This window comes from Coturnix japonica, chromosome 2 (genome assembly GCF_054131305.1).
Source record: "Coturnix japonica strain WE chromosome 2, WE-NBRP24, whole genome shotgun sequence".
In the NCBI taxonomy this organism is placed as follows: Eukaryota; Metazoa; Chordata; class Aves; order Galliformes; family Phasianidae; genus Coturnix; species Coturnix japonica.
The window spans coordinates 72,517,921-72,536,650 of NC_140664.1; the positions used below are offsets into that span (position 1 = coordinate 72,517,921).

Here is an 18,730-nt window from a genome sequence, read left to right on the forward strand (position 1 = left end):
TAATAATAAAAATAAGCCCAGATCCTTATGCTTGCTCACACGAGATATACCTGTGCCAAGATTGTTTTAAAGTGACTAATGCTTTGAGGAAGATCTTCTGTTACCCTGAACCACCTCTTCCATCCCCACGCCTTGTGGATCTGTCCCTAAATCCTCAGAAGCTTTTATATCCATGCATATGGGTGTTATCACGTGTGTAGGTGTCCAGCTCAGTTGTGCCTTCTTAATATATATGGATTACTGGTCAAGCTCCTCAAAAGTTTCAGTGCCATGAGGTGCTGTAATGTAAATAAAGAGAGAGGGGAATGAAACTGAGTGATTCTTTTGGACACCAAGACTGACACAGAAGGACATGGAGCATGTGGGAGGAGGTGAACACAGAGTGCAGCTGAGGCCAACATTTTTATTCATGTCGAGATCCAACAGGTGGATAAAACAGGCAAATGGGGGCATTCAAAGGAGTGATGGGATGTGAAAGATGTCTATCAGAAGTGTTTCATCCCTCAGCATCTGCGGCAAATGTTAATTATGTGTTCCCTTCACTCCCCTTTTAATATGTTATTTGTTGGAAAACAGTGCTCTTCTCTGGTTTGGTCCTGGTCTGGGAGGAGATTTTGCCTAACCCAAGCCAAGTACCTTCCTTATGAGGCCAGGAGATGTCTCTGTGATGCAGATGAAGCAAAAGGAACAAGATCAAGAGCAGACTATGCCCACCATCCAGGCTCTTGCCAGCCAAGCACCAGCACTGAGCCACCCTGGGGATATTTCGTCCATGTTCCCCTGCACTGCTGACCTATTTTTGCCCACCTACTGTGATTTCTAACCAAAATCTGCTTTCTGAAGGGGGTTATTTCTCTTCCAGACTTTCTTCCAGGTTATTTCAGCTTCCAGACTCCAGCATGACCTTTGGGCTGCTGGGGACTGTGCCTGCCAGGATGTGGGACAGCTCCTGGCAGTGTTGAGCACACCTCTGAGAGGCACCACTTATACCCTTCTGATTCCCCCCAGCTCTTTTGTCTGCTCGGTGCAGTGGCAGTGCTGGCTGCGTGACTTTCTGCATGCTGGGGGATGCTTTAGTTGACATGATGGACATTCCCCCTTTGAACTGAGCCCAAGCTCATGCCAGAAAGGCCCATGATAGATTCCCCGTGCCATCCTGCAAAACAGGCTGAAATATAGCACCTTTTAACCAAAGCTTAGGGTAAACAATACAGCCTGTACTCCGGCTCATAAACAGTCTGCATTATTACAAAAGGCATTTCAAACGCGGTGTGCTATGGCTTGACCTTAAAAGCTATAGACAATCTAGTGGAGCACAGACGGTTTCATAAAGTACAATCGCTTCCTGCAATTCTTGGGGCAGTGCAGCCGGAGCCGTGCAAATCCTGTTTTCCCTGCATTGTTTCCTGCATGTGAATATCATCAGTCTAGCGGTGCTTGTAACCATGGCACTTGTTAAACAGGAGCAGGGAGGCTTCTGATAAAGCCATCTGGGACTCCAAAGGTTTGCACGGGGCCGGCAGCACTGATGGGCAGAGCGAAGTGGTGGTGCCAGCCACCAAAGCAACACACACACAGCAAGAAGGGTTTTCACAACAGCTGCTTGGTGAAGGAGTGGTTGGATCCATAGGTAAGGCAGGAAAGGCGGTAGTAGGAGCATAGAGAACTCCTTGCCCCTCCTCAGTCATGTGGGGAAGCTTCAGCCCTCAGCAGAGATCTGCACATTTGGTAATACATTGCAGATAGGAAGAGAAGCATTGGATAGAAATGTTGCTTTAGACTGACTACATAACAGAAGGTGAGCCCTCTACTATAAAACCAGTTTATGCTCTGGATGAGACTATTGACTCCCTAATATACACATGCACATACATATATATATATTTAAGGATGTTAGCCTGGGTGCATCAGGCTTTTAGACAATGCAAAGACAGCACTTGCCCAGAGTATTCAGAACTGCCAAATCTTGTCAGTATTAAGTTCTTAGAGAAGTCTCCTTTAAGTACATGCATGTAATTACACATTTAGAGGACGATAACACATACAGTGGGATGACCATCAGGCCTTTGGCCATCATCAGATGCTGTGTGGTCTTCAGTGGACTGTGAACTGAAGCAGCAGTACTCTGATTAACATGGGAAGGTAACTGGGTCAGTGAGACTTTGGAGGTGATATCATTCTGTGAAAGGTTTAATTTACTGACTTCTGCATCTCATAATGAAACCAGTAGCACTGAATCTGACCTCAGCAGACAAGGAAGCATCTGCAGCATGAACTGGTCTGAGGTTCTGCAAATCTCAGAGCAATGAAGACCTGGTGACAGGGAAATGTTACATAAGTAATTAACCGAATAGGGCAGTACATATTTCATCATGTTTAGGACACCATAGCAAAACATTTTGATTTTAAGAAAGAAGAGAGTTTGCCTGGGGAAGGAGAGAACATAGTTTTTGTGCTGCATGAAATGCAAGTGAGCTTTCAAACATAAGATAAGTGGGATAATGTTGGTCACACAACAGTCAAGCTCAAGAAAAGAGTAACATCTACAAAACAAACATATAAACCAACAAAACCAGCTATTTCTAGACAGAAAACTTCAGCAGCATCACAGAAGTAATAAGTCGTGTCTTGCAAGTAGAAATTGTAGAGAAGTGCAGAAAAGTCACTGTGTGAGACTCTGGACAATCACAAAGCAGTGTGAGTTGCAGAGGGAAGCTTGTGAAAAATTGCCATGACAAAGCAATCCTCATAGAAGTGTAAGTGCAGGCTTATGTTGATGAATGAGCATAAAGAAACAGTGCAAGTATTTAAGTGCAAATATGAATAGCAGCTAGCAAGGGATGTGAAGGGCTTCCCAGATGTCCAGAGGCAACAGGTCAACACAGGAAAACCTGCTACTTACTGAATAAAGAGGACGGATAATGGCCAAAACAAGACTGTTGAAGTCTGTGGAAAAAAGAAAAAAGAAAGTGAACTGTGAGATTGATTTAACAGGTGATAGGTGCAAAGACAAAGATAGAAAAAGGAATTGCTTGGATCCTTTTTAGATAAGGTAAATGCTTTCAAGTTCATGAAGCCTGATGGAACTCACACTGCTGTAATTAAGGAACTAATCAAAGCAGTCTGAGCTATTAGCCATTATCTGTAAGAATTCAGGGATTAAAGAGGGAATCCCAAGGGGCTGGAAAATGGCAGAGAGAGGACCTATCTTTACAGAGAGGAAAAAGGAGGAGCCAGGGAATTCAAAACTAATCTGCTTGACTTTGATAAATGGAAAGATAATAGAACAAATAATTAAGTACCTAAGTTATAACCCTCAAGAAAACACTATGTTGACAAATATCAGCAAGTGTGGATTTTTATTTAATTATTTTTAAGCACAAAGTATGTCAAACTGTTTCTTCTACAGTCTAAGCAGTCTAGTAATTAAGAAGGCAGGATGCCATCTTCCTACACTGTTCTGAGAAGAAAAACAGGAAAATATGGCACTTGAATGTGCCACTGAGTGAAAAGAACCTGAAGCTTGAGTTCAGTTATTGATCATTTACTGTCTGACATTTAAGGAAATGCTTCACACATTTATTCTGATCTCTGCTCTACTCACCTTATTTGTTAGAGAGGGGGAATGGCAGCGAGCAGAGCACTTACAGAGCTAGATGTAAAGATGTAAAGAATGATCTAAAAAGAAGGGCTAGGGGAGTTCAAAGTGGCAGCATGAAATCCTGCAAAGATGAGGTGTTATTGAATGTGTTAATAAATGAGACTGAATATGCAGAGGAGCTGCAGCATACCAAGAAAAGATCGTGGGGTTGTTGAGGATCAGGAGCTCAATGCAAACAGAGAAAAAGAAGAAGAGCCTTTTTTCATTGCATATTAATAGGAGAGTAGATGTGAGACAAGACAGTCAACTTGCTCTGTGTGACAGTGGTGAGGCATCTCCTTGTTTCCCTCTCCGATGAGATCAGTGCACAAGTGAGAGTTTAGAAGAGAGTAATGGTGATGACATGATGTAAGAAAGGGATTATACAGGAGAAGGTTGAGGAAAATAGCGAAACAGGAGCAAAAGGAAAACAAGAGAGAAGAGATGCTGTTAGTCTTCTAACAACAACAACAAAAAGCTTTTTTTGTTCTCTATATTGGCAGAAAAATTGGTTCCTTTTGCACAATGATTTAACCTAGCGGCTTGGAAAAATCTCTCTCATTTGAGGGATAGCTCAGGGCTGGAACAAGTTTCCAGAGGAGGTTGTACAGACCCTGCCATTGGAGGAGGGTTAGAGAATCATTAGCTGAAGTTGCTCTAGGTCATCTCTTGAGGGCCCTTCCAACCCTGCTTTTGTATGATTTTGTGGAGTAATTAAGGCCCTGTTTAACATTATGCTCCTAAGTGACTTGCAAAATAAGCTGTGTTCTGAGCTGAGCACATGCTTAATTGCTTTGCTGGTCTGAGGCCCAAGATATTTCTGGTAGGTGTTAATTTGTTCCAAAGATGCTTGCTAGCAATTATTCCCACATGAACATTGACACCTGCATAAAAATAAAAGCAGCATTCTTCTCTTTCCAAGCTGCTGCATTCTTTTTAAACCATCCTGCCTTCCTCTGATAATACTGAGGAAATAAAAGATTCTCTGTTTGAAAGAAGGTTTATGGAAGGAAATTATTTCCTCATGCATTGTAGATACAAGAGAAACATGATCTCAGTCACACAGGGAGAAAAGTATCATATCAGTAAGGTATTAGGGAAACAAAGCATATATGTGTATATTTTTCTAGATCATTCAAAATGACATATAGTACAAGCTCATATCACACTGATATATTCCCCAAGCCTTGAATGGATGGATAACTTCTTGTCTTACATCAGCATTACCATTATCTTTAATTCCTAGTGTATCTCTGGGTTTAAACACACCATGCTTTGCCTCTGTAGCAGCCAGTGTGTGGTGGCCTCCATCACCACAAGCAGCAGCAGTCTACAAGGGAGGACAAAGATGCTTCTGAGGAGCTGAGATACGGAGATTTACCGGGCTTTCCCAAAGGCAGATATCCTCCTTCCCCACACATGTAGCTTAACCCTATCAGCATATGGCTGAAGCTTGCATGGGGGTTTTGATGCTGAGTACAGCTTGAGTACCAACGAATCCTCATCTCTGTTGTAGTTGTTTTCTGTGTGTGTGTTCAGGAGTATCAGCCATGATTCAGGTTTTCCCACTCTGTGCTATGTATGTAAACACACAACAAACAAAGGAGCCCTGCCTAAAGCCTTCCAAATCAAGTGCTAGGTGAAATGCCACAGGTGGCTACCACAAGCAGGGAGGAACAAAAGGAAACCGTGAGTCAGGTTGTGCTGTTATCTGAGAAATGCTGCTGGTAACAGAGGTGAATTTTAGCCCTTATGAAGCTGCCTATGGAATGGGAGGAGGAACAGCCATCTTTGCCTTAAGATTTGGTGGGTGGAAGAGTGAATGAATGTTCTGAGGGGGGCTCCTGAGCCCAGAAAGGCAAGCAGTGGGGTGCTTATGGTGCCAGAAAGAGGCTTTACTCCACATCCTCTCTACAGTGCAGTCTGTGAAAGGACTTGGACCTGGAGGTAAAACAGAGCATGAGGTTGAGGTGTGTCTGGATTAGTCTTAAGCCTCAAGGAGAGTTAATAAAGAAAAGCAACAAACACTGCAAATAGTGGTTTGAGGCCCAGGAGGTGTCCAGGTTGGCCACACTTGTTGCTGTTAAGCTTTACCATACCTCTAATAATCAGCAGTTTCTGCCTTTATATGTTTTGGTTGGGTAAGACAAGCTCTGTACATCCCCTGTTGATAGCGACGAATACCACCATTACATCCTCTGGGCCAGTTCTGTTCTGGCACCTCTCTTTCACAGGGAATGTGGTGAAAATGGAGGGAATTACTCATGGTCAGGCACTAGAATGGGTTGGGTGGAGGAGGTGGTGGACTTACCAACCCAGGAGATGTTCAAGGAATGCTCAGATGTTGTGAGAACTGTTGGTGACAGGTAGACAGTTGGACTGGATGATCTTGTAGATCTTTTCTAAGCCTGGTGATTCTATGATAAAGAGGTTTTCTGTTCCAACAGCAGATTGTCTTCTGAGCAGGATTTAATTGGATGGTTTGTTGCTTTCTTTCCTTGATACAACCAAAAATTAAAAATTTTCTTAGGAATATTTTCAACAGAAGTACTGGAACCTTGGTTTCGAGTTTGCTTTCTTTAAAAACTACAACAGAATTTAAGAGCTACTTGGATTTTCTTGTCTTCCTGTGGATACATTCCAATGTGTTCTAAAGATTTTTCCAGGCAGTTGCCCCTTCACTCTGAATTTTCATATATGCTGTTCCACGTATGGAATTTCTTTCTGATGCTCATCATTTATGATTAAAACTGCAGAATGTATGAATTACTATTCTCTTAAAATACACAATCTTACCAATCTTTATTTCAAAGACATTTATGTTTTCTATCTTTCCTACTGACACATGAATTGATATTTTCCCAGATATTACCCTCTGAATACAAGTTTTCAGACACAATTCCAACAGGCAGCTTCAGGATGTAAAGCCTAATCCTTCAATTGCTTCACTGATGAAAATCTAAATAACACAATTAAATCTCAGGCATGTGATGTTGTTTTTCTTCTCTCTTTATCATTAATATTTACTCTTAATTCTAGAGTAAATACAGTGCCACAACACCCAGACTGCAGCACAAGAGCTCACTAAGTGCTGTCTTATAGACCGCTTCCAAAGTTCTCTAGGAAAAACCCAATAGAACCTTGGTAAAAACCTTAAAATTATCACCCCGATTAACACTCCTCCCCCATGCTGCAGGAGGACAGAAAATCCCCAAGACACCAAGTGCAATCTCTTGTTTGCTTTCAAAACAAGAAGGCTTTGTATGGGCACTGAAAATAGTTGCCGGCAACTCCTTTCTCCCAAAGGGAGTGCCCTGTGGTGCTTGCCCATGGAGCGTACTTGCTCTTTGTACCTTAGAGCTTATCCACTTTTCTAGATATCAGTTTTCCAGAAAGGCAAGGACGCTGGCTTGCATTTCATTTCTAATAAACTGCAGAATTAGCAGAAATGTAACATTCTAAGGCAAAACACGGCTTGTTGGGAAGCTGAATACCAAAACATTCTTATTATACATTGAATAATTCTGATTATTTTTGTTTCTATTGGAAAAAGATAAGCAATTCCACTAGCTTTGGATCCGTTCCACAGTGGAGAACACATAAAAAGAATGCTATAATTGGAGATGGCAGGGAAGATAAAAGAAAAAAAAAATGGGAGGGGGTGTTTCCTTGGAAAGCGCAGTAAATTAAAACCAAAACTGTCCTTGAAGACCTATTGTTTTTGCTTGCTTTTCAATGAGGAATACAGAACATATTTTTTGCTTGGGTGCAGAGAAGTATCTCTATTCTAGGGAGGCACACCCCAGGATGGCGAGAAGCCTGGTGGTAAGAGTGCTCTTCCTCTTCCAGATTGCAGCCCACTTCTCAAGTGAATATCTGCATGCATGAGCTGTTGGCTATTGTGCATGTGTATCCCCCTCCACCCCTGCCTTTTTTTTTTTCCTTTTTCTTTTTTTTAAAAAAATTTTTTTTTTTTTTTTGGCAAAAACATCTGGGAGAGTCTTGGTTTCATTCCAGTTTGACATCAGTGTCAACACCTTGAAATATTTTGCAAAATGGAATTCTTGTTGCCTGCCCAGCCCTGTAATGAAAATATTGAGGTTTCCTCAGGCACCCTTTTTTACCAGCAAAATGTAAATCCTTAGACTAAATGATGAAGTAAAATATACTTGCCTGCAGACAGAAGCTGGTACATCTTGCACTGAAAATCCTAGTCAGCTCCCCATGCATTCAGTAAGCTAATTGTTTATATAAACAACCCAGTAGCACAGAGCTTCTGAGAGAGACAGCTGGTAACTGTTACAAGGGAACAGCAGTGAGGACACAGAATAAGAAATACAGGTGACAAAAAACATCAGAATGATGCAGAATTAAAAAAAAAATCCACCTGCAGGTGGAATGGATACTCTCCAGCAACAGCCGCAATGAGAGCAACACATTTGTTGGCAGACAACAACCTTAGAATCATAGAATGGCTTGGGTTGGAAGGGTCCTCAAAGCCCACCCAGTTCCAACCCTCTGCCATGGGTAGGGCTGCTACCTGCCAGACCAGGCTGCCCAGGATCCCATCCAACCCAGCCTTGAAAGCTTCCAGGGTGGGTCAGAAGGCCTCCTGCCTTGCTTTCAGGAAGTTTTTAGGAGAGAGGCATGGTTGTATACATCCACAGCTCCTTGCCAAGAGCTGTATCTAATCAACAATCTGGGCTTCTCAAGCTGTGAAAGGGAGCCCTCTGCCACCTTGGCTTTTGATCCTGGTATTTGGATGCAGGCCTCATCTAGCCAGGCTCATGGGCACCCATAGATGCATGCACTCTCTTCACAAAGATTCCTTTTATTGTTCTTCCCCTTTATTTTGTTATTCTTGCCACACAAATGAAAAATCCTTCAGAGAGAGCCTACCGGAAAACACAAGACACATTCAAATGCTCTCTCTTCATTGTTCCCGGAAGATTAATGACATGTAGGCCAATGGGCCCACTGCTCTATTCCCGTAACCTACATGCCAATGGGGAACAAACGAAAACATCTAACTGGAATTTCCACTCAGCTTGTCTCAACAGCACACGAAAAGCCAGGATAAATCAAATTACAACTGGAGAGGACAACAAAGACCTTCCCTTCTCCTTTTGAAACAAACAAACAACCAAGCAAATGCACAAACAAATAAGAGAATAGCCTGGCTTAATTGGTGAAGTCAAGCAGAGATGGCTGTGTAACGAAAAAGAAAGCTGTGTTTTCATTTGGCTCGAGGCTACCTTCTCATGCCTACCCTAATCCAGCCATCAGTGACGATCCTGCGGATTTTGAATATTTTATGAGAAAGGAAGCCTGCTGTGGGCTGTTTGCAGATGGTTCCTGATGCCGCTTACATCTCCCTTGACTGATCTAGGCCACCTCTCCTCAGACTCAAGGTCTTGACTCATGCCCTCTGCAGACATTACAAGCAGAAATAAAGGGTTGCTGTACCCTATGGAACGCCCATCCCCATTGAGAATGGGTGTTGATGTGTTTGTCCTGAATTCCAGCAGAGCTGTCCCAGTGGCTGGCAGATTAATTGCTGCACTGGCGCCCATCACTCAGAGCCACAGGCATCCCCTGAGGGAAGGTGTCTTCTTCATTCTGGGCTGCCAGTGCTGGAGAAAGGCAGTCACTCACTTTAAAGAGTGTTAGCGGGTTGCATGCCTGAAATACACAGATCCGCAGGCAATGTTTTGTTGCCTGACTCTCTAAGAAACACTCACTGCAGTTACTGAGTTACTGGTTGGGAAGCTTGGGAAAATAAGACAGGATTGAGTCCAGAGTGTTGGAAAAGACATTAGGTAAAACCAGCAGACTAAGACAAAGCACTGAATCCCAAAGAGCCTGAGAAATGAAGGAAGGCAGAGTGCAGTTCATAGAGTTATGGAATGATTTGGATTGGATTTGGGACTTCTGAGATACTGTAGTTCCAACTCTGCTGCTATAGGCAGGGATACCTCCCTCTAGACCAGGATGGTTAAAGCCCCATCCAGCCTGGCCTTGAATGCCTCCAGGGAGGGAGCATCCACAGCCTCTCTGGGCAACCTGTTCCAGCGTCTCACCACCCTCACAGTAAAGAATTTCTTCCTAATATCCAATTTAATGCCATTTCCTCTTGTCCTGTTGCTACATGCCCTCATAAAAATTATTCTCCGCCTTTAGTACCCTTCAGGTACTGGACAGCTGCTATAAGGTCTTTTCAGAGCCTTTTCTTCTCCAGGCTGAAGAACCCCAACTCTCTCAACCTGTCCCATATGGGAGGTTCTCCAGCCCTCTGATCATCTTTGTGGCCCTCCTCTGGACCTGCTCCGATAGCTCCTTGTCCTTCTTTTGTTAGGGGACCCAGTTTCTGAAAGAAAGTCATGACTTGGCAGCTCCCATACCATGGAGCCCTGGGGTAGTGTGATCTTGCCAAACACAGGGCAGATAGCATCCTTTGGGGAGCTCAGCGACCCTGCCAAGCCTCTGCTCCCACCACCTTCAAAACAGAGGTGAAATCAGGAATGCAAAGCTAATTCCTAGCAGAGCTGGCAGAAATTTATCACTTTCTTTCTAAGAATGTGAAATTCTTTATGCTGTATCTTGTGCTTTCTGCCTAGTCCATCTTGTCTCTTTTACCCCAAGAAGATGGCTTTGGGTATTCAATCCAGGCTGTAGCTGGGAAAAAACACAGATCCAAGCTCTGCTTCTGCCAAAGTGACTCAGACTGGTACAAAAAGCAGTCACTGGCACCTAAGCTATGTCCCAGAAGTACCTCTCACACACCTTTCCCAAACTTTGCACCTCAACCCATCACAATGAAAGTGCTGTTTTCTATTTATTTCTATGTTAAGTAACACTTGCTAGATGTGATGAGTGAAACACGCTGATCTTTGGCATGGATAATAGTTCTCCTTGTCCAAAGCTAACCAACCAGTCAGAAGCTTATCATACAAGAGGATGTGCTGATCCCATGATGCTGTGAGCTGTCACTACTTATCCTGTATTTACAGCCTTTACAACAGCCAAGTAGCAGATCATCAGCTGTCTTTAGTCCAACCTGTTTCTTTCAGTGACTTTTTCCTTTTGATGTGTTTTATCAAGCTATCTACAACAAGCCTCTGTATCACATAATTTTATTGTTTTAAATACAGATACACTACAAGAAGCTTAAAAACCATACCTTACACAGGTTGTTGTGGATTACATAAAGAACTGGTAGTACAGAAGATCTACACTAGCAAATGGCTTTACTCACACTGCATTTGCTGGGACAAGAAGCACAGAACCAGAGCTAAAGGCAATCACAACTTGCTTACTTCCAGTCTACTTGTTTCTGGGGAAATCAGAGCTAAAAAGAAAAGCAACATTTATTTGTTTGTAGTAACTGAGAGACAATTGTCAAATGTCAACTAATTTCAAACAAGTGCCCACAAGCAACTGTTCTCTTCCAGATAATGATGGCTAAATAACTGTCCTGAGTTTTGAAAGAGGATACAACGCCAGCAATGGATGCTGCAGTCAGCAGCAGAAAATGTCCAAAAACATCAAACCTGCCACTGGCATCTGCTACTTAGCAGGGCTGGGAGGGCCAATGGGCAGGCAATCCACTCTTACAATACTGATTAGCATCACTGCCTGACCGCTGCACCCGTGGGTCCTTTCTGGCTACCTACATTTCCCTCCTTTGTTACTGCTGGCGATAAGATTCCACCGAAACACCGAAAACAGTTGGTGTTTTCATTGCAGTAGCTGTGATGAGTGGTCATAACCTCTGCTAGTGAACATGGCATGGTCGTAGCTATTGGAGAAGGCTGCCAGTGCTGAAGGCTGTGTCAGAAGTATAGCTCTTGTATTGGAGGTGCCAAAGGATGGGTTATTGCAGCCTTCTTCAAGAGCTTCCCAGCAATTATTTTTTTAAGATGCCTTTTAAGCAAGCAGCCAGTCTGGAATTAGAAATAGCCAGCAAGGAGGTGGTGTTACACAAGAAGCTCTCGCAGGAGATGCTTGCTCCAAACCACGGCACAGGGAATACATGTTCTCCTCAACGTGGGTGGGATATGCACACATCAGCTCCACACAACATGAAAATGAGCTGCAGCACTTAATTACTTTGATATGTGCGAAGACCAAGAGAGTAGGCTAGTAAAGCAGATGGTGGTAAACTTGTATCTAGCTATTTTAGGATGCTGTCAAGATTCTGCTGCTGCTGCTTTCTCTGTCTCTCCACCAGGTACATCCTAAGAGACAGCACTTGCAGAGCTCCCCTCTTTGGCAGCTGCGAGAAGCCACAGCTTGTAACAGAGGGAACTGGCAGCCCATCCAAGGACAAGTCATCCTCAGGGGAAACCAAGGCCACTGCACCATCCATGCTGTAACATCAGCCACCCACTTCTGAGAGCATCCTGGACAGGTGAGCAAAAGCAGCATGTCAACATACGCACATCCCACTGACCTCCAGAAATAGCACTACAAGATGCACTGGGATGGTATTTTTTTCTTCTCTCCACCCCCATCACAAAGATCTCTTAACACTTCCCTGAAGTTATTGTTCTCAGACCATGCAACAGCAGTGCCTCAGAGGGGCCGGGCTGGAGCCTAGTGTGATCCACACCCGCATTCCTCGCCAGTGGGAGACGGAAGTCTCCACGCTGCCTCTATTTGCACAACTTACTGTATATTTCCCTAGAAGGACAATAAGCAGCTACCAAAGTGTCGCTGTGTCCCCCAGATGGCAAGCGCTGTTACTGACACACTCAACCTGAGGGATTTGTGAAGCACAGAAATTCCCCACATGCTTCTCCTCTGAGGTTTGCTGTGGGATTTGTTTTCTTCCTCTAAGAGACAGAGTCATTGCATGAGTAACACTGTCTGTCCCATGTATGGGTTTTTTTTTCTTCCATTCATTTCTGCTTCCAATGATTTTACTGTCAAGGAAATAGACTTCTGAAAGTCTATTTGCTTTTATGGACAAAACATAGAAGATACCTCTTTCATAAATACATGACCTCTCAAGTTCTTACGTGAAAAGCCCACTAGTGTTGCCGCTTACAGATGAGAGCATCTCATCACCAGGAGATGCTTAAGTATCTTCTGATTCTACAAGACGTAAACAATTCTTCTGGCTGGAGGAATCAATAGATAAGTGTACATTTTAAAAGCACAAGTTTATCTCACTACAGGCTTAACATATGTTCTCCATCAGAGATCAGCTGAGGGCAAGGTAAGGGTAGTTTTGTGGCTGCCTTGATGCTAAAAGAATAGGAAGTAAGCAAAGCTAGCATCTTTCATTAGACCAACAAACAAGCAGGCTTTGGTGCACACCAGAGCTGATATGCTCCTATCATCTTCTTAATTTTTTTCTCAGCTCGATATGAAGTTACTTACCTTCTGAGAAAAAGAGAATTTGTCAGAAATTAAAGTCTAAGAGCTGAAAGGGAGAGGAATGTAGCTGTGGGACCTTACTGACATAGGTCTGAAGGCAGACTCCTCTTTGCTGGTACTCATACAATTCATATCGTGTTGGCCATTTCAGTGAGCATGAGGTGATTAAATAAAAATGAAGTTTGTTAGTGCTTTTTGCTATTTCTGCTATTAGCACAGCTACCCAAGGAGGAAGATTTATCTCGTTTCACTTCAGTCTGAGCATTACGTATCTATAGCATGACCTGGTGTGTCTGGACTTCTGCTCGAGGAAGTGGAGAGAGATGAGCTCTTCTGAGAACGGTTCAGCCTGTTCTGTGACAGATATCAGAGATGAGAGATGAATCATCCTCTAGACACACTTTTCTCCACGTGCTGAGGATATAGGGGCTCTCGATCACTAGTCTTAGTCTGAAGTGACTAAAATCAAGTGAGGTGAATCATGTCCAAAAGGTGATTTTGTATGCTAGAAATGCTGACCTTAACCCACCTGACAAAATTAGCGAGGCAAAAAAGTCCATAGTTGTAAACTCTGCCATGACTTTGCAGTTCAGGAATTTGAAATGTCATTTGCCAGACATCCAGTTCCTCCCACAAACTACCCTCCCTTCCTGGAGGATATTGTACCCACATGGCCCTGTGCAGACTTGACACCCCAGAAACTTTTGCTGCCCATTTCTCACCTCCAACCCTCTTTTGCCTCAACATCTCAGGCCCAAGCCCCTCCATGCAAAAAAACCTCTTTTCCTCTATGTTTCTAATGGCAGTTATGACAACTTAGATCATCAAGCAAATAATCTCTCAAATTAAACACCTTTAGTGAATCAAAAATGAGTCTTAATATTTAATACAAGATCTTGTTATCTAAACCTCTCCCATCCAACCAGGATGAGAAACAAGTGAATGAGCACTCTCACTCTGATAGTGATGAGAACTGAAACTCATTGGTTGTTCATACAGGGGAACACAAGGAAAAACCTCTACAATACACATCTATAGGTAATACATTTCAGCCCATTATAGCAAGAGAGATCAATGAAGGTCTTATCCTAAACTCTATCAGACAGGGCACAAGCTTATATCCAGATTTAATAGGTCTCACAACCCCTCCCAAACCTCCTTTGTAGCATTACTTAACACTACTGCAAATAAGCACATTGACATATATTCCCAGATCTTTCCAAACCTTGCTAAATTCCTGGCCTGAGAGACAGCAGGGCCTAATGAGTTGCATATCTGAATTATACTGCACAGTGAAAACAGTTCAAAATAATTCTTAGCTTACTTAGAATCACAGAATCACTCAGGTTGGAAAAGAACTTAAAGATCATTGAGTCCAACCACAACCTAACCATACTAACCTGACTCTAACAACCCTCCACTAAATCAGCACCACATCCAAACGGTTTTTAAACACATCCAGGGATGGTGATCCAACCACCTCCCTGTGAAGCCTATTTCAGTGCTTAACAACCCTTTCTGTAAAGAGGTTTTTCCTGATACCAAACCTAAACCTCCCCTAGCACAACTTGAGGATGTTTCCCCTTGTCCTGTCAGCAGTGAGAAGAGACCAGCCCTGTGGTCACTGTAAGCACCTTTCAGATGTTGGAAGAGGTCTCCCCTCAGTCTCCTTTTCCCCAGACTAAACAGCCCCAGTTCCTTCAGTCTTGCTGCCTTTCAGTTTCTTCTGCATCCTTGGATAGTATTTAGGGCACTTCAGGAATTTTCCAGTGAAACAGATTAGAAAAGGGCAATTCAGTATGACAGTGTCTTTAGGAAACGTGTCTGTTTGACAGTCTTCTGATAAAGCACATGTCAGATGGGTCCTGAAGTGGTTTCCTGCTGGGCAACCTGATGTGGTAATGGGGAGTGTATTGCTGCTGACATCCCCACTCCAGGGCAAGTCATTGTTGGGTTGGTCACAGGTAGGAAGCAAGAGGCCCTGGGAACTCTGGCCCCTGATGTCCTGAAGCTTACATATCCTTTGCAATGAGATTTTAAGTTTTCCTGAACAACGTTTCTGTTTCTTTTTCTTCTTTTGTGAAGAAGAAAACAGAAACAATTGGCCTAGCGTCATGTTCAGTCTTTTAATTTCTGATTTTAAATAATAGGTTGGAAAGATGGGAACTATTTCTTTCTCAGGGTATGGAGCCTGCCCTCAGTTTTCTCTGATCTCCTGAAGGATTCCTCTAAATCTTCAGTATCTGTTGTGAGCAGTAAATCAACAGCAGAGCTCCCGATGCCTTTACTGGGGAACAGGATCAGCATTTTTCCCTGTAAAGAGGTATGTAAATTTAGGATGACTGCTACCTAAGTATTTGCATACCAACAACCACTACCCAAAGGGTGTGCAGAGAGCACGTTGGTGCTTAACAATGTGCAGTACTTGGCAGTACTTCAAAATGCTGCTTCTTCCCTTTTGGTATGTCTCCTGCACGTAACTGCAACTCTCTTACGAACTCAACTGAATGCCAAATACGGGAAAAATGACTTGTCAAGTTAGAAATGCAGACCCCTTCTCTTTGCGAGGAGAATTTCAAGCTTTCTCCATTCCTGTCCAGTCTGAGAGAATGAACCTGAAGGGTCCATTTAGGGTTGCTTCTTCTAAAGGTTCATTTTAGCTTAGCGTGAGCCCATAATTACAACATTAAACACAAAATTCTCACAGAGAAATAAAGGTGCCAAAAGGTTCCTCTAATGGATGTTTTTCTTCAGTGTCTTTCTTCTGAAAGACACAGAGGTTACATTAACACAAATTTTGGGAAAAACAAAGAAGCAATTCCCAAACCCTGACATCATGGGTAAACAAAAAAAAAGCACCATAGCAAATTCACACCTTTCATTCCATTCATTTTTCATGCCATTCTTTCCTCATCCCATCAAGGGGATGATGGAACAAAACAAGTAGTCACTGAACTGATCTGTGTATGAAATTTACAAAGTAGCCTACAGCTCTCCCATCAATAACATCTGTTGGGGTCTGCATCACTACACTGGAGGTGGAATGAGGTGAAGGGATTTGTTTAGAGACAGCAGACATGCAAATGATGAAGCTGCAACAGACCTATTGAAAAACAAAGTTGGACATTTCAACATCCAAAGCAACCTGTCCAAATACAGTTGCTCCCAAAGCCTGGAAGATTTTGAAAGCCACAGCTGCAACTGATAGTGTAGCTCTTTTCCATTTCATTGTAATTCTTGCAGCCTGTCCTCTGGCAAGCACTTGGACCCTCACAGCTGCATCACTACAAAACTGTATGGAGGCATATTACAGCCAGCCACCACTGACAAGCTCACAGAATTCACTGTCTACCTTCAACTATACATAGACAGCCAAGCCTGGAAAAACATGAGTAGGGCCATCCTATCCACTCACTCATTCCACAAGGATTATTTCCTTGCTTTATTTTTGCTATTGTCTGCTCCTATCTAGTCTCACCCACCCAAGTCAGTCTGACAGTTTATTCCAGTCACGATCAAGTTTACAAGCTTTTTTCCTAATGTCTAGCCTGATTCTTTTTCCATTTTTAATTATAGACCAAACTCTGTTCAACCACTTTCTTGATAATCCAGATAACCTTCTTCCTTTCTTTCATGCAATTTCCTTTCACTTATTTATATTACTATCATCATGTCATCACCCCTCAGCCTAAATCTTTCCAAGAACTCTTGGCCAACTCACTCTCTATTCCAGCATACTCATGCAGTCTTCTTGGCTGCTCTTCCAATGCTTTCCAGCTAGCTTTTTTACCATTATAATGGTGTCAGCTCTCATGTAGCATTTTGCAAGCTAAGCTCTCTGCTCCCATCGAGCTTGTAAATATAAGAGGCTAATAAATTTGTGCTCTGTATTAGCATTACATTTGTTTTTGAGGCCTTTGAACAATTAATTGCCATCAGCATCTTATTCATTATCATCACTGTTAGATCACAAAACATAAAGGTCAACATTACACCCAACATGCACAAATGTATGAGCTCAAAGAGGGGACAGAGCAAAAGGTCTTGTGTATAGGCTTAGAGGTGAAGGCAACATTTCCCAACAGTCTGAGCAATGAGGAAAATGCCAGACTTTGTCTTTAGGTACAAACCTTCCTCTGAGAAAATGAGTCCTTAGAGATAGCACCGACCCCAGAGGGGGCATCACTGCTGCCTCTGCAACCCAAGAGCCCTATCCCACAAGCCCTGGCCTTGCTAACTCCCACAGGAGGCACAAGCATGTGCTTCTGGGATTCAAGATCCACAAGGTTGCATATCACCCAGAGCACAGAAATGTCGATGACTATTGGGAGACCCAAAAGAGGAGGTAGCCTTTCACAGGAGATCAGAGGGGAAAAAGTCCATGAAACAGTTTGAAGTAGTAGCAAAAATTACAAATCCCAGCATTAAAAAGAAAGAAGTCGATATCCAGAAGGGTTTTAGTAAAAGAAACATTAAAATGGGAATAGAGCAAAACTTTTGAAGGAGAAGGGATTTTTTCGGTAGCATAACTGACAATCAGAAATATTTTTTCCACTGGTTTCAACAGGACCTATGAACAACTTCACTTATATCCAAAAAATGTTCTGTGTACATTTGGATGATTGTAAATGCATTGCTGAAAGAATCACAATCAACTTCCTAGTGTATTCTGCTGTATCTTAGCTCTGCTTTTCACTAGGTGGTTTAGAACTAACCAAATACTAACTCCTACTCAGCAAGTTTTGCCCACTCGTACTGCTTTATATTATCTTAGCCTGGAGAGGACCTGTTTTTGCCCTTGAGAAATATAACACACGACTGATTATTGTGTAAAGGGCTTTAAAAAAGATGAAAAAAAGTGTTACTTCCATATTGTTTCCTTTTTATGTTCTTCAAATACATAAATCACACCTTAGCAAATAACTCTCTTCCTTCCCTTCACAAGTTGAACTGTACCCATCAATCATTGGAATCTGACCCTTGTTTTTAACTTACTGCATGCAGCAGTTATTTAAACACTGACCTTGCTGACACTGACAACAGCCCAATGGCAAAAACTTCTCAGTCTTAAATGCTATCTAGCCCTATGGTTTTCATAGAATATCAGTAACTATACAGGAGGATTAAGTGTGCAACTGTCATTTTGTCTTTTAAGCTATCCCTCTCTACTATCCTCATGTCATACCGCTAGAATCTTGTGCATAACTTGTAGATTTACACGACATTTTCCAATCTGAACAACAGAAAAAGTAAAAAAAAAATTCTGATGAAGAATAGGCTATTGCAGTGATGTAGTTGAAGGCAGTCCTATGCTCTTGAAAAATGTTAATAAAGTGGCAACAATGGGAGTTTCCTATGTCAACATTTCTGATTCAGGACTGGCTAAGAACTGAGATGTTTTAGATGATCCCAACTGTAACCTGGTGCTTTCATGCACTCAAACCATGGACAGCCTTCTCAGCCTCTGGCTGCATCACCCCACCTCAATGCTTGCATAGTTTCAAACACCGAGATTATAGACCCAACTGAAAACAACACTTCTTTTGGTACTTTTAAGTGAGCCTCACAACCACTAGAGCATGAGAAGAGGGTCAGAAATTTGCTGACAGGAGAGAGCAAGCAGGAGCATGGTGGCCTCATACTGCTCAAAGCAAGTGTGAAACTGCACCACTGGTTGCTGGCCCCAGGCCATGTCTACCCATGGCCTGT

At 42.7% G+C, this 18,730-nt stretch overlaps 1 long non-coding RNA gene across 1 annotated transcript in view; it reads left to right on the plus strand.

Moving 5' to 3' along the window:
• Window positions 1-892: 892 nt before the first annotated feature.
• Window positions 893-18,730, plus strand: part of LOC116652909 (uncharacterized) — a 45,783-nt gene continuing 27,945 nt past the window's right edge. The window contains exons 1-2 of the long non-coding RNA XR_004306115.2: window positions 893-12,050; window positions 15,203-15,344. This is a non-coding gene — a long non-coding RNA (uncharacterized LOC116652909). The remainder of the gene's footprint in view (window positions 12,051-15,202; window positions 15,345-18,730) is intronic.